The 6,550-nt window shown below is 40.2% G+C and overlaps 1 pseudogene; it reads right to left on the bottom strand.

Moving 5' to 3' along the window:
• Positions 1–2,101: 2,101 nt before the first annotated feature.
• On the bottom strand, positions 2,102–6,154 carry LOC148044441 (E3 SUMO-protein ligase KIAA1586 pseudogene; annotated as a pseudogene).
• Positions 6,155–6,550: the final 396 nt, after the last annotated feature.

Below are 6,550 nucleotides of genomic sequence, written 5' to 3' on the forward strand. Positions count from 1 at the left end.
AAACGTCACCATAATAATAGCTTTGCACTATCTTAATGAAATATTTATGTGTCTTGCAGTTGCAATTAAGAGAGGCCTCTTTAATCTTCCCCATTTAAGTGTTTTCTCATCCCTTTTGTTTCAGTGTCCTGAATTAAAGTGAAAGTAGAACATTCAGGAGCTAAACCAGAGAGTTCAGGGGCCTTGAATGATCTTAGGACACAGAGAAGTTTTCAGCTGGATTTCCTCTCAACAAATGAAAAAAAGTTCATTAGGTTATTGTTTTTTCATGGTACAAGCACACAAATGGTCTGTTGTCTCCATTATCCTTTGGTAATTTTGTTTTCCTTGCAAGTTTACCATCAATCAGTTAGAATTGTTAGAATTAGCTATACAGTTATTTAAAAGTTCTAGTCCACCTTAAGTTTATCCACTTCCACTGCTGTGGGGGAGAATGATGGGAGTCATCTTGGTCTTTTGTTCTTCCTTAATATCCAGTTCCAAGATTGCAGTTAGTTATACAAAGTCTTATTTTGAGGCTCTGGTCCACCTTAGGTTTTAGCTACTGTGGGACGGGAAGTGAAGCTGGGGCCATCTTTATCTTTTGCAGTAAAATAAAAAGACAAAGGAGGGAAGAAAAATAAGAAAAGAAAAAAATCTCCTAGCATTTTCCAGTTCTTATCAGACATGGAATTACATTTCATACCTTTATAAAATAAGGCATATAAAATATATAAAATGCAACTGTTTTTTCATTAGTGTCTTGAACAAGCTGCATAGTAACATTCCCATGTTGGGTTCATGAAGAGGTAAGAGGCAACAAAACTGTTGTTCTTTTCTTCATATGTGCTTTTCTTCCTCATTTCTCCATAGCTCTTTCTCTGTTCAACAACAGCTAAGAACAAATCCATCATTTCTCAAAAGAAGAGATTTTTGTCACAATGAATTATCTTGATTGGTTTTGTGATCCATTAAGGAATGAGCTGATACAGGGGTAGGTTTCAAAAATTGTTTGAACCTACTCTGTGGGCGTGGCCTCCTTTGTGGGAGTGGCTTGCCGCCCATGTGACCGGATAGGAGTGGCTTGTGCCCATGTGACTGGATGGGAGTGCCTTGCTGCCCATGTGACCAGATGGGAGTGGCTTGCTGCCCATGTGACTGGATGGGAGTGGCTTGCCACCCATGTGACCGGATGGGAGTGGCTTGCTGCCCATGTGACTGGATGGGAGTGGCTTGCCACCCATGTGACTGGATGGGAGTGGCTTGCCGCCCATGTGACCGGATGGGAGCGGCTTTCTGTCCATGTGACCAGATGGGAGTGGCTTGCCACCCATGTGACTGGATGGGAGTGGCTTGCCGCCCATGTGACCGGATGGGAGTGGCCAAGACAATGTCACTGAATTCTTTCCCCCAATGGATGAACTACAATAAGACTAAAATAAGTACAAAAACAATAAAAGAGCTACTTACAGATGAAAGATGCCTGTTCTTGCCAGTCTTCAGTATCACAGACTCCAATGAATGGGCTGCACAAAGAAGAGACACAGAAAGCAAGATTTTAATTGCATGCACTGCATTGGGATGAAACCAGCACACAAAATAATAGAAAAGGAAAATTACTCTCCTTTTTTGCATCTTCTGCACCACCACCTCACCATCTTGCTCCAAAAACTTGCACAAAGGAGAGAAACAGAAAGCAAGACTTTAATTGCATGCAGTGCATTGGGCTGAAACCAGCACACAAAATAATAGAAAAGGAAAATTACTCTCCTTTTTTGCATCTTCTGCACCACCACCTCACCATCTTGCTCCAAAAACCTGCACAAAGGAGAGACACAGAAAGCAAGACTTTAATTGCTGGCACTTCACTATCTCAAGGAGGAACACAACACAGAGCACATCATACCCAGCAATAAAGACAGGTACTTACAGGGGAAGCATCGCTGGCTTGCCGGTCTTCTGCACACCACCGTATTACATTTAGGTTGAGGTTGATTGGCTTTACTTGGCTCAGAAAACCTACACAAAGGAGAGACACAGAAAGCAACACTTTAATTGCTGGCACTTACACCTTACATAAGAATAACACCATGAAAGAGATACACTCAAGTACTTACTTGTCTTATAGCTTTTCTGGTTTTTGATATCTCCATACTGTTCTTAGGCTTCCCGATTCCTCTGTTGCAGCTTTCTTCGTCTTCACGTGTGGCTCATCAGCCGTGTGGTGGTGCGCTCTGAGCCAAACTTTCAGTGTAGGAATTGGGTCCCATCTCTCAACAGGTATGCCAACAACACTTGTCACCATCAGGTTACTGATGTTTGGAATAATTAGGCGTGTTCTTTGCTCTGAACATATGAGGTTCATTTTGAGAACCCCCTTTCCTCCTCTGCTGAACTAACAGCAATTGTCCTGACAATGTCTCTAACTTTTCTGACACTGTCAGGAATTTTGTAGTTCTCTGGATTTTTCAGCACATTTTCCAAAAAATCCCTGTAGTCGTTCAAGTCAATTTCATAATTAAAAACACGGCCAAATTCAACCAATGCTTCCTCTGCGTCACCCAATGGAATGACTACATCTTTCATGTTCCAGCAACCTGGCTCTAAATAGGTGATAAAGTGTAACTTTTGTGCTGCTGGCAATAGGCTACCTGTTCTTAAATGGTCGCCATCTATCAGCCTTTTCTTTAAATTGGTGATGATGCTTTGCAACAGTTTTTCACGGGGAAGGTCATCAAACCGTTGATTTGGAGCTAAATTCTTGTTTTCGAAGGCTTGTGTTTGTAGCAATTTCTCAAGTTCTCTCTCATATTTGCCCCTTTTCTGTAGTAGCACTTCACCAGCACCGATTGTTCACAACACTAACTTTTTGGCCACGATGATATTTGTCACTCTCCCCTGTAGGGCATCTGACAGGACAGAAATCTCACTTAGGATGTCGATCATCAGGGCCAAATCCTGCAAAAAATTTAAATTTTGAAAATGGGAAGCCATGCCTGGGAACCTTTCGTTGCCTTGAAAAAAACTGATGTAACGCTGGATAAGCATGCCAAACAGCCATGGATGCCCTTAAACTACAGGCAGCCCATCTTGGTCCCAAAACTCTGCCAATCTTCACTATTTTGATGCCCAATTGCTCAGAGATTTGGAAGAGGTCATTCTGGCTCTTGCAGGATTTGTGGAAGATGGTGTGCACTTTATCCAGGAAGATCTTGAAGTGGTTGACCTGCTTCACTTCTCTTATTGCATCATCCAGCACAAGTTGCAGGCAGTGGTTCAAGCAGTGCCAGATGATGATGTTTGGGAATTCTTGAGTTATTCTGGCGCTGACTCCAGATTTTCTTCCAAGCATAAGGTTGGCACCATTGGAGCAGAAAGCGATTAAGTTCTTCTGTAGATATTTGGGAAGAAGGCGGGGCTTAGCAGTGAGAAGACGGACTTTCAGGCTACTCCTGAAACTCCTCTATTCTGAAGCATTTGGATGGTCCCTTTTTGGACCCAAGCTGTCCTGAGAGACAGTGAAAGGTAGGAGGAGATCCAGTGGTCCCAGAGACGTTCGCAAAGTCTCTGGGGAACTGGAAAATAACCTCCTTTGCCAGTGACTTCCGGATTAGCCATAAGGTTAACTGAAACTGCAGACAGCCCTAAAGAATGTCAAAAGTGTTTCCAGCTGGTAAGATTATTTTATTACTCAGAGAAAAACAGTCCACCTAAAAATTCAAGCTAATTTAAATCAAAGAACAGAAGAATCTAGCGGCGATTTTGATCTTTTTATTGGTTTTTGGATGATGGTTATCCTACCTTTTAAATGTTTTAAATGTTATTCACATGGACAAAGGATAGATTACTCCAACATCTCCTCTGATCCTCTGCAAACGGGCTGTAAACCAATTCACTATAATTTGGTTGTTTACAACTTGACACTTTTATTGCTTGGCTGTATTGGTCTAAGATCTGATAAGATTGCATAGCTCCCAGCCTGTTTTTATTTCCAAATACCTCAGAGCTCTCAAGAAAAAATATTAACTGCGTACAAACATGGCGTCTATTCAAGCATCTATTCAAATGATTTTTTCAGCATTACAGAAATTATCTGCCACACAAGATAGAATTGAGAGAAAATTGGATTATTTGGTGTTTTTAGCAACAAAATATGAGGAAAAAACTGAGAATGTTCTTCAAATACAAACTAAGGATGTCAGAGATAAAGATTCTCAATTTGCTGATATTTGGGGCAACTAGTTTACTTCTGAGGGAGAAAAAGATGGAATGTCTGAAGGGGAAGCAGCCACACAGAAGGTTTACTTCAAAAGACAGGGCGCAGGAGGAGTGAGAAGCATTAAAGAATTCATACTTTATGAAATACCATCTGCAAAACATTTGATACCACCACTGAGAATTAAAGACAAGCTGATAAAGGAAATAAAAAGAGGGCGGCAGCACTATATGAGAGGCACCATAAACAAAAAGGTGCAAAGATTTCTTCATATGGACTTGCTCATAAAGATGTTTGGAGAACTGGACCTACGAATGGCAACAGATTTAAGGCTGTTCTGTTACTGGAGAGACACAGACTGATAGATGGAAGAGTACAATTTAAAATTAGCTAAACCTAGTTAAATTCATTTGTAATAGGTATAGTTGAATAATAATTGATAATGATAGTAATGTATATAATGTTGAGTTGCTATGATAAATAATAATTGGATATGAGAAGGGAAGGTTAGAAATATCTTTGGACTATATATAAAGGTTATTAATCACAATAATAATTAATATAAAAAATAAAATAAAACTATATCTATATACAGTTAAATCTTAACTAATAGGGGGAAAATGTTATGATATAGGATATAATTAAATAAAGAAAGGAGAATGATAATAAATTATATGCATGGAGGATGAAATTTTTGGTATTAAATATTATGGATGTTTAGCTAAAACAGGATATGAGGACTTGATGTTAATGGAGGATTTTATAAATAAGTAAATGAAATGCCAGCATGTGGTTATGGACTAAATCTTTGGTATAGTTAAGGATGAAGGATCTTTAAATAACTGTAGTCAATTAAAAGTGGAGGTATGATGATATAGTAAACATTTGAGTTAAGATATTTGAATTAATATGAATTAATGGAAGACATGCACAAAAACTTGTAACCAGCTGATATACTTTTTTATAACATATACTTGGGTTTTTTGTTTGTTTTTTTTTGCTGTGAGTGTGTGTTTTTCTTTTTTAATTGTTGTGTATATACAAAGTGTGTCTGTGGGGGGAAATATAGTTAGGACAAACTAGTAAAGGTAAGGGAATAAGAAATGATACTAAATTATACCTATTAAATGAAACAATAAATGTATAAGAATAAATGTTAAAGCACCTGTAACCAAATGACATGCTATATGTGATGATGGGTTTTTTTTTCTTCTCTGTCTTGTTTCTTGTTCTTTTTTGCTTTGTTTTTTTTGTTTTTCCCCCCACTGTTGTGGGTATGTGTTGTTTATGTAACAAAAAAATAAAATAATTTTAAAAAAAGTTCTTCCATAGATATTCGGTGGTGAATCCAACTTTGTACAAGCTTTCCATTGCTGCAGGATATATGGTCTCCGAATCTTGTCACTGTAATTCCAGAAGCTCAACGAAGATGGTTGCTAGGCATTCTGGATCCTCAACTCTAACAAAAACTATCAGCACTGCTCTCATTGAAAGTGTTGAGGCTTCATCAATTATTAGGCACACCTTTAGATTATTTGCAATAATCGTTAAAAACACGGTGGTCTTGATCTGTTTTGCAATGAAGTCAACGATTTTCACTGCCGATCTTCGTGAATGCAAGCCAACTCCCACATCCACTCCAAACGTATTCAGCAAATTTACTTGCGCTTCAATGTCTGAGAATGGATTACATCTCTGCGCCAGATCGTAAACGGTGGAAAATATTGTGCAAGTACTGGATAAATGTTTCTTAGTTGACTTATCCAGGGATTTGGTGAAAGCTTCCTGCTCCTGTTGCTTACTGGTCTCCACACAAATAAGGTGTGCCTTTGATTGAAAATGTTCCCTTAATTTTTTTCTCAGTGATGCTTGTTGTAAATCCTTGCTTTTCCCTGCTGGTGGCACCTGGAAATGTTTCCACTCTTTGGAAACATGAATATCTTTCTCCACCGCGAACATGGGTTTTGCACAGTACGCACAACCCACCTTCTTGTTGGATACTTCCAGTCCATCAAACTTGTCCTTGAAGTGTTTGTATTCCTGGAAATTCCAGCAGTCAGGAAGTTGTGGAACTGCAGTGGAGTCAATGGACTTGCTGCTTTCTCCGACCTCAACTGGTGGTAGTGGTCGTGCTGGCGGTGCTGGCGGTGCTGGTGCATCTGGCGGTGCTGGTGCGTCTGGCTGTGCTGGTGTGGCTGGTGGTGCTGGTGCATCTGGCTGTGCTGGTGTGGCTGGTGGTGCTGGTGTGGCTGGCGGTGCTGGTGCGGCTGGCGGTGCTGGTGCGGCTAGCAGTGCTGGTGCGGCTGGTGCAGCTGGCGGTGCTGGTGTGGCTGGTGCGCCTAGTGACTGCTTTGG

Source organism: Thamnophis sirtalis, unplaced genomic scaffold (assembly GCF_051295495.1).
Source record: "Thamnophis sirtalis isolate CommonGarterSnake01/CBP01778 unplaced genomic scaffold, rThaSir2_p1.2 scaffold_8, whole genome shotgun sequence".
Taxonomy (NCBI): Eukaryota; Metazoa; Chordata; class Lepidosauria; order Squamata; family Natricidae; genus Thamnophis; species Thamnophis sirtalis.